The sequence below is a fragment of the Balaenoptera borealis genome (genome assembly GCF_965194805.1).
Source record: "Balaenoptera borealis genome assembly, chromosome: 1".
Classification (NCBI taxonomy): Eukaryota; Metazoa; Chordata; class Mammalia; order Artiodactyla; family Balaenopteridae; genus Balaenoptera; species Balaenoptera borealis.
Window position 1 is genome coordinate 181,585,295 of NC_138860.1, and position 10,289 is coordinate 181,595,583.

Genomic DNA, 10,289 nt, shown 5'->3' on the forward strand with positions numbered 1-10,289 from the left:
GCTTTTCATACACGATCGCATTTACTGCTCCGGACAACCCAGCAAACAGGGATTATTAGCTCCTTATGCATAAACGGGAAAGTGAAGATTAAGCTAATTGCTCAGGGTCTCGACGCTGAAGGGTGGCGGAGCCGACTGGGAACCAAGACCCAGCTGCAGTCTCGGCTTTGTGTTCCCTGGCCCAGCCTTGAAGGCCTTAAACTCTTAACACCCCACTTTCACCAATGGACAGATCATCCAAAATGAAAATAAATAAGAAACACAAGCTTTAAATGACACATTAGACAAGATGGATTTAATTGACATTTACAGGACATTCCATCCTAAAAAAACCAGAATATACTTTCTTCTCAAGTGCTCATGGAACATTCTCCAGGATAGATCATATCTTGGGTCACAAATCAAGCCTCAGTAAATTTAAGAAAATTGAAATCGTGTCAAGTATCTTTTCCGACCACAATGCTGTGAGACTAGATATCAGTTACAGGAAAAAAAACTGTAAAAAATACAGACACACACGCTGCAAAGCATTTTAGCCCTTGCGCCACAGCTACGAAGCCTGCGCTCTAGAGCCCATGAGCCACAACTACTGAGCCCAAATGCCACAACCACTGAAGCCCGTGCGCCTAGAGCCCGTTCTCTGCAACAAGAGAAGCCACTGCAATGAGAAAGCCTGTGCACCACAATGAAGAGTAGCCACTGCTCGCCGCAATTAGAGAAAGCCTGTGCACAGCAACGAAGACCCAACACAGCAAAAAAAAACCCCAAAAACAAAAAAAAACTAGAGACAAATGACAATGAAAACACAATGACCCAAAACCTATGGGATGCCACAAAGGCAGCTCTAAGAGGGAAGGTTATAGCAATACAATCCTACCTCAAGAAACAAGAAAAATCTCAAAAAAACGACCTAACCTTATACCTAAAACAATTAGAGAAAGAAGAACCAAAAAACCCCAAAGTTAGCAGAATGAAAGAAATCATAAAGATCAGAGCAGAAATAAATGAAAAAGAAATGAAGGAAACAATAGCAAAGGTCAATAAAACTAAAAGCTGGTTCTTTGAGAAGATAAACAAAATTGATAAACCGTTAGCCAGACTCATTAAGAAGAAAAGGGAGAAGACTCAAATCAACAGAATTAGAAATGAAAAAGGAGAACAACTGACACGGCAGAAATACAAAGGATCATGAGAGATTACTACAAGCAACTATATGGCAATAAAATGGACGACCTGGAAGAAATGGACAAATTCTTAGAAAAGTACAACTTTCTGAGACTGAACCAAGAAGAAATAGAAAATATGAACAGACCAATCACAGGCACTGAAATTGAAACTGTGATTAAAAATCTTCCAACAAACAAAAGCCCAGGACCAGATGGCTTCACAGGTGAATTCTATCAAACATTTAGAGAAGAGCTAACACCTATCCTTCTGAAACTCTTCCAAAATATAGCAGAGGGAGGAACACTCCCAAACTCATTCTAAGAGGCCACCATCACCCTGATACCAAAACCAGACAAAGATGTCACAGAAAAAGAAAACTATAGGCCAATATCACTGATGAATATAGATGCAAAAATCCTCAACAAAATACTAGCAAACAGAATCCAACAGCACATTAAAAGGATCATACACCATGATCAAGTGGGGTTTATCCCAGGAATGCAAGGATTCTTTAATATCTGCAAATCAATCAATGTGATACACCATATTAACAAACTGAAGGATAAAAACTATGTGATAATCTCAATAGATGCAGAAGAAGCTTTTGACAAAATTAAACACCAATTTATGATAAAAACTCTCCAGAAAGTAGGCATAGAGGGAACTTACCTCAACATAATAAAGGCCATATATGACAAACCCACAGCCAACATCTTTCTCAATGGTGAAAAACTGAAACCATTTCTTCTAAGATCAGGAACAAGACAAGGGTGCCCACTCTCACCACTATTATTCAACATAGTTTTGGAAGTTTTAGCCACAGAAATCAGAGAAGAAAAAGAAATAAAAGGAATCCAAATCAGAAAAGAAGAGGTAAAACTGTCACTGTTTGCAGATGACATGATACTATACATAGAGAATCCTAAAGATGCTACCAGAAAACTACTAGAGCTAATCAATGAATCTGGTAAAGTAGCAGGATACAAAATTAATGCACAGAAATCTCTTGCATTCCTGTACACTAACAATGAAAAATATGAAAGAGAAATTAAGGAAACACTCCCATTTACCATTGCAAAAAAAGAATAAAATACCTAGGAATAAACCTACCTAAGGAGACAAAAGACCTGTATGCAGAAAACTATGACACTGATGAAAGAAATTAAAGATGATACAAACAGATGGAGAGATATACCATGTTCTTGGATTGGAAGAATCAACATTGTGAAAATGACTCTACTACACAAAGCAATCTACAGATTCAAGGCAATCCCTATCAAACTACCACAGGCATTTTTCACAGAACTAGAACAAAAAATTTCACAATTTGTATGGAAACAAAAAAGACCCTGAATAGCCAAAGCAATGTTGAGAAAGAAAAACGGAGCTGGAGGAATCAGGCTCCTGGACTTCAGACTACACTACAAAGCTACAGTAATCAAGACAGTATGGTACTGGCACCAAAATAGAAATATAGATCAATGGAACAGGATAGAAAGCCCAGAGATAAACCCATGCATATATGGTCACCTCATCTTTGATAAAGGAGGTGAGAATATACAATACAATGGAGAAAAGACAGCCTCTTCAATAAGTGGTGCTGGGAAAACTGGACAGCTACATGTAAAAGAATGAAATCAGAGCACTTCCTAACACCATACACAAAAATAAACTCAAAATGGATTAAAGACCTAAATGTAAGGCCAGACACTATCAAACTCTTAGAGGAAAACATAGGCAGAACAGTCTATGACAGAAATCACAGCAAGATTCTTTTTGACCCACCTCCTAGAGAAATGGAAATAAAAACAAAATTAAACAAATGGGACCTAATTAAACTTCAAAGCTTTTGCACAGCAAAGGAAACCATAAACAAGACGAAAAGACAACCCTCAGAATGGGAGAAAATATTTGCAAATGAAGCAACTGACAAAGGATTAATCTCTAAAATATACAAGCAACTCATGCAGCTCAATGTCAAAGAAACAAACAACCCAATCCAAAAATGGGTGGAAGACCTTAATAGACATTTCTCCAAAGAAGATATATGGATTGCCAACAAACACATGAAAGGATGCTCAACATCACTAATCATGAGAGAAATGCAAATCAAAACCACAATGAGGTATCACCTCATATTGGTCAGAGTGGCCATCATCAAAAAATCTACAAACAATAAACAATGGAGAGGGTGTGGAGAAAAGGGAACCTTCTTGCACTGTTGGTGGGAATGTAAATTAATACAGCCACTATGGAGAACAGTATGGAGGTTCCTTAAAAAACTAAAAATAGAATTACCATATGACCCAGAAATCCCACTACTGGGCATATACCCTGAGAAAACCATAATTCAAAAAGAGACATGTACCACGATGTTCATTGCAGCACTATTTACAATAGCCAGGACATGGAAGCAACCTAAGTGTCCATCGACAGATGAATGGATAAAGAAGATGTGGCACATACATACAATGGAATTTTACTCAGCCATAAAAAGAAACAAAATTGAGTTATCTGTAGTGAGGTGGATGGACCTAGAGTCTGTCATACAGAGTGAAGCAAGTCAGAAAGAGAAAAACAAATACTGTATGCTGACACATATATATAGACTCAAAAAAAAATGGTTCTGATGAACCTAGGGGCAAGACAGGAATAAAGACATAGATGTAGAGAATGGACTTGAGGACACGGGGAGGGGAAGGGTAACCTGGGATAAAGTGAGAGTAGCAATGACATATATACACTACCAAATGTAAAATAGATAGCTAGTGGGAAGCAGCCGCACAGCATAGGGAGATCAGCTGGATGCTTTGTGACTACCTGGAGGGGTAGGATATGGAGGATGGGAGGGAGATGCAAGAGGGAGGGCGTAAGGGGATATATGTACACATACAGCTGATTCACTTTGTTGTACAGCAGAAACTAATACAACATTGTAAAGCAATTATACTCCAATAAAAATGTTAAAAAAAAAAAAAAAAGGCCTTAAACTCCTAAGCTCTGGCCTTGACCCGTCGCCCAACCAGACTGAGGGGGCATGCCTGCCCTGTTTCAGAGCCCAAGCCATGTGAGACCTCAATGACTTGACCTGTAGGAAGAATGTCTTTGTTTTCCTGATTGTCCTGCAACCTTGGTTGAGGCACTCTGGCCTCAGTTTGTTCATCGGTAAAATGGTGGAGCTGCCCATTCCTTCTCACAAGCTCAGGTGCCTTCTCCACATGGCATGGGGATGAGACCATAGAGAAAACCATGCTTTTGAAACTAAACAGATGTGTCCTGTCTATTCTAACAATAGGTTAGATGTCCATCCTCTCACCTGGCCTCAACTTCCCTGCATTCTTTTTTTTTTAAATAAATTTATTTATTTATTTATTGGCTGCATTGGGTCTTAGTTGCTGCGCGTGGGCTTTCTCTAGTTGCAGTGAGCGGGGGCCACTCTTTGTTGCAGTGCACGGGCTTCTCATTGCAGTGGCCTCTCTTGTTGTGGAGCACAGGCTCTAGGCGTGCGGGCGTCAGTAGTTGTGTCTTGCGGGCTCTAGAGCGCAGGCTCAGCAGTTGTGGCACACTGGCTTAGTTGCTCCGCGGCCTGTGGGATCTTCCTGGACCAGGGCTCGAACCTGTGTCCCCTGCATTGGCAGGCGATTCTTAACCACTGTGCCACCAGGGAAGTCCATTCCCTGCATTCTTGAAGGCATTGGATCCATCTCAAAAGGGGGATGCAGGTCTGAATCTCTAGGGCTTAGGGAGGGGGGTTTTGTCTATAAAAGCATATTTAATTTTATGATTTTACATTTGAAAAAAAGTAAATATCCAGAAAGAAAAGCAGCAGGCCTACAGCCAATGGTTTCCCCATCAGTCAGAGGGGATAAGTGGGAGTTTTATCTTTGTCAAAGAGGAGCCTGGGCTTTTTGGGGGTTTTTTAAAAAACTTTTTTTTTTTAAATTTATTTATTTTATTTATTTATTTTTGGCTATTGTTGCTGCGCGCGGGCTTTCTCTAGTTGTGGCGAGCGGGGACTACTCTTCGTTGCGGTGCACGGGCTTCTCGTTGTGGTGGCTTCTCTTGTTGCAGAGCACGGGCTCTAGGCACACGGGCTTCAGTAGTTGTGGCTCATGGGCTAAGTAGTTGTGGCTCGCAAGCTCAGTAGTTGTGGCTCACGGGCTCTAGAGCACAGGCTCAGTAGTTGTGGTGCACGGCCTTAGCTGCTCCGTGGCATGTGGGATCTTCCCGGACCAGGGCTCGAAACCCGTGTCCCCTGCACTGGCAGGCAGATTCTTAACCACTGTACCACCAGGGAAGTCCCCAAACCCATGCTCTTTCCTCTACACCATGCTGCCTAATGTGAGATTTTGGGAGGGACAGCAAACACAGTTCCTCTCTCCTTGACCCTACCCCCGGGGGCCCCAGGATCCTGCTGCAGGGAGGCACATACTTACACCAACCCTCCTCCAGAGGCCTTGAGCTCCCCTGCTGTGCTGACTCAGTGACTCTGCTCAGCTCAGCCTGGCGTATAGGCATTTGAATCCCCAGGGCTGCTGCCCACTGGTCACTGCTCCATAACCAGGTGGTGCCCAGCCCAGGGCCCCAAGGTCCAGCCACCAGCAGGGAGTTGTGTTGGGTGCTCACCTGCTCACTGTGGAGGGTCCTAAATCTGCAACTCAGGTAACTGGGAAACAAGTGACTGGGACTTAACAACCCCAGGTTGCTGGGGCCAAGTGCCTGCCGAACCCGGGTGCTAGGCTGGGTTGGACTCTGCCCACCATCAGCAAAACCACATTACCCGGGAGGCTTAGAGGACAGATGTTCTGGTTAACTGGATTTGCCAGATATCTTAAGGCTAATTTGCAATGCCTTTTAATGCCTGGCTTTAATAGCAAAAAATTAGAAAGACCAAAATGTCCCGCAATGTAAGTTGTTCATTTAACGGAATACTTTGAAGTCATTCCAAATGTTACAAAAAACGTTCAGCAACTGGAGAAATTGTTTTATATATATATATATATATATATATATATATATATATATATATATATATATTTAATTTTATGTATGTATGTATGTATTTATTTATTTGGCTGTGTTGGGTCTTCATGGCTGCTTGCTGGCTTTCTCTAGTTGCGGCGAGCGGGGGCTACTCTTTGTTGCAGTGCTCAGGCTTCTCACTGCAGTGGCTTTTCTTGTTGTGGAGCATGGGCTCTAGGTGCACGGGCTTCAGTAGTTGTGGCACACGGGCTCAGTAGTTGTGGCTTGTGGGCTCCAGAGCGCAGGCTCAGTATTTGTGGCGCACGGGCTTAGTTGCTCCCTGGCATGTGGGATCTTCCCGGACCAGGGCTTGAACCCGTGTCCCCTGCATTGGCAGGCAGATTCTTAACCACTGCGCCACCAGGGAAGTCCAGAAATTGTTATATTAAGTGAAAAGTTTCAGAACAGTAGGACAGAATTAGCCCGTGTTTGTAAAATAATTTTTTTTTTTTTTTTGGCGGGATCTTAGTTCCCTGACCAGGGATTGATCCTGGGCCACAGCAGTGAAAGTGCCGAGTCCTAACCAGTGGACCACCAGGGCATTCCCGAAAAATATTTCTTGTATATAGATATAATAGGAAAAACATGAGAAGACACTAAAACGTTAACCGTGCTATCTTTGGGTGTTAGGATGACAGACGACCTCTTCAACATAGATTTTCTTTTGTCGAAAAGATGGTACATTTACATGGTTCAAATTCAAATAGTACAGAACGTTATAAAGTAAAAGTAAGTATCCCTCCCATCCCTGTCTCCTAGTCACCCAGTCTCTCCCTGCAGGCAACCTGTGGGGTGCTGTTTCCTATATATCTTTCCAGATATTTTATGCACATAAAGTATATTTCCCCCTTCCCATTTTATGCAAAAGAGAGCACGTCTACACCTTACCCCCAATACTTAGCAGCTTAACACATTTATTGTCTCAGTTTCCGTGGGTGGGAAATCCAGGTGCAGCTTAGCTGGGTACTCTGTCTCCACACCCCTCACAGGCTGCAGTCCAGGTGTCAGACAAGAAATGTGTTCAGCTAAGTTTTGGGGTGATTGTTACCCAGCAATAGATAACTAATATAGACATGTAGGCTATTTCCAGTCTTTTGCTATGATAATATTACATTTGCTTCTTAATATTGTGTTTTTCTGTTTTCTTATTGCATTACACACCCATAATCAGGTCTACTCTGCCCACAGAGGATGGTATCTTCCTGTCATTCCTTGCTCAGAGAAATCAACAGATATTGAGCACCTACTGTGTGTCTATGATGCATTTCAGTGGTTTCCAATTACCTATGGAATAAAGCCCCACCGCTTGGCCTGTCATTGAATACCTGCCATATTAGGGCTTTCTTAATCCACATGAGGGAATGGGAACGTCCATGTATTAGGCAGCCCTGTCAGCAGCACTACTCAAGATCAACCTGATTAAAAGCATGGATGCTAGAGCCAGGCTGCCTGGGTTCCAACCCCAGCTCTGCCACTTAGCAGCTATGTGACTTTGGGCAAATTACATAATCTCACTGTGCTTCAGTCTCATCACTTGTAAAACAGGGATGAGTACCTATCTCATACGGCTGTTGTGACAATGAAATGAATCTTTAAAAATTTATTTATTTATTTATTTTGGCCGCACGGCATGCAGGATCTTAGTTCTCTGACCAGGGATCGAACCCGTGCCACCTGTGGTGGGGACGAGGAGTCTTAACCACTGGACCGCCTGAAATGAATTTTATGTTAAGTGCATAGAACAGTGCCTTGCGCAGAGTAAGCAGTACATAAGCAATAGCTGCCGTCCACATACAGGGAAAGTGAGGCCCCCAAGGAGCAGGTTAAGTGACCTCCCAAGGCCATACAGCCATTAAATCTGTCCACTTTCTTTTTTTTTTTAATTTTTGGCTGCATTGTGTCTTCGTTGCTGTTCCCGGGCTTTCTCTAGTTGCGGCGAGTGGGGGCTACTCTTCGTTGTGGTGCGCGGGCTTCTCATTGCAGTGGCTTCTCTTGTTGCAGAGCACGGGCTCTAGGCGCTCGGGCTTCAGTAGCTGTGGTGCTCGGGCTCAGTAGCTGTGGTGCAGGGGCTTAGTTGCTCCATCGCATGTTGGATCTTCCCAGACCAGGGCTCGAACCCGTGTCCCCTGCATTGGCAGGAGGATTCTTTTTATTTTTTCTTATTTTTTGCTGCGTTGGGTCTTCGTTGCTGCGCGCAGGCTTTTCTCTGGTTGCAGTGAACAGGGGCTACTCTGTTGTGGTGTGCAGGCTTCTCATTGTGGTGGTTTCTCTTGTCGCAGAGCACGGGCTCTAGGCGCGCGGGCTTCAGTAGTTGTGGCACATGGGCTCAGTAGTCGTGGCTCACAGGCTCTAGAGCGCAGGCTCAGTAGTTGTGGCGCTCGGGCTTAGTTGCTCCACGGCACGTGGGATCTTCCCGGACCAGGGCTCGAACCCGTGTCCCCTGCACTGGCAGGCGGATTCTTAACCACTGCGCAACCAGGGAGGTCCCTGTCCAGACTCTTCTCTCACACTGACTCCCATCTCCAATGCCCTTCACTCACCTCTTGTATTAGTTATCTATTGCTGCCTAATGATATTACCACCATCTTGGCAGCTTGAAACACATTTACTTACTCAGTTTCCAGGGGTTAGGAGTCTGGGCCCAGCTTGGCTGGGTCCTCTGTAAGGCTGCACTCACAGTGTTGGCAGGCGGGGCTCACCTGAGGATCAACTGAGGAAGGCTCTGCTTCCCAGCTCAGGTGGTTTTGGCAGCATCCGGTTCCGTGCAGACCGCTGCCCTAAGAGCTTCAGCTTTTTGTTGGCTGTCGGCAGAGGCTACTTTTGCCACCTTGACACTGTGACCCTCGGATTAGGGCAACTCATACATGGCAGCTGGTTTCTTTAAAGCCAGCAAGACAGATGTTGCAATGTTATGTCATTTAATCATGGAAACATCTTGTAGTCTGCCTGTCACCTCAGTATGTCCAAGTCCTCCTCTCCTGCTATAGAGAGAGCAGCTCAGGTCTCAAAATCCCCAAACCCAACACCCATCTCTTACCCACACCCCACCAATTTGGAAGCTCCAGTCAAGGGTGTTAAGTGAAGAGATGCCTGGTTTGGTACTGGGAGTTTTCCTGGGGACCCAGGTCCCATAGCTGGGATTCCAGTTGGTGATGGAGAGCACCAGACTATTCCCTGCCCCCCAGAGACCCCTCAAAGTGCTTTTCAGGTTAGTTTTTTTTTTTTATTTTTATTTATTTATTATTTTTATTTTTGGCTGTGTTGGGTCTTCGTTTCTGTGCGAGGGCTTTCTCTAGTTGCGGCAAGCGGGGGCCACTCTTCTTCGCGATGCACGGGCCTCTCACTACCGTGGCCTCTCTTGTTGCAGAGCACAGGCTCCAGATGCGCAGGCTCAGTAGTTGTGGCTCATGGGCCTAGTTGTGGCTCACGGGCCTAGTTGCTCCGCGGCATGTGGGATCTTCCCAGACCAGGGCTCGAACCCGTGTCCCCTGCATTGGCAGGCAGATTCTCAACCACTGCGCCACCAGGGAAGCCCCAGGTTAGATTTTTTGACTGCTGTTTCTTCATCAGCTGCCTTATCAGCACCATTATGAGTAATGGTTCTGGATGTGTTACCTGATTCTACATCAAGGTGATTAAGGTCAAATTATAGGATGGGCACCTGCTAGTGCTTTATATGCCTCATCTGAGTGACATTTGGCTTAAGGAGCCCGTGGTCACACATTTACCAGTAGACAACCTAGATCAAAGCCCAGGTCTGTCTGCAGGACCCAAGGGCTTACCTTCAATGGTATATGCTTCTGGTTAAGGGTCTCCTCTAACTCTACGCTTCCTCTTTTCTAGCCTCTAAGCACTTATAAATAAGATGGGGAGTAACGGGAAGCAGACACAAAGAAGTTTACTACTCCTGAGAATCCCCGGTTGCAATTTCCTTTTCCTTATTCAAAGGACATGAGGATCCTCAATTCCAATTTTCTTTGTCCTCCCTTACAGTTTATTAGCCAGAGCGGCCATTTCTATAACCAACAGCAAAAATGCATCTTTCTTACAGAACCCACAGACATGACAAGCACCGAGGCCTTTATCTTATTTTTTGGCCT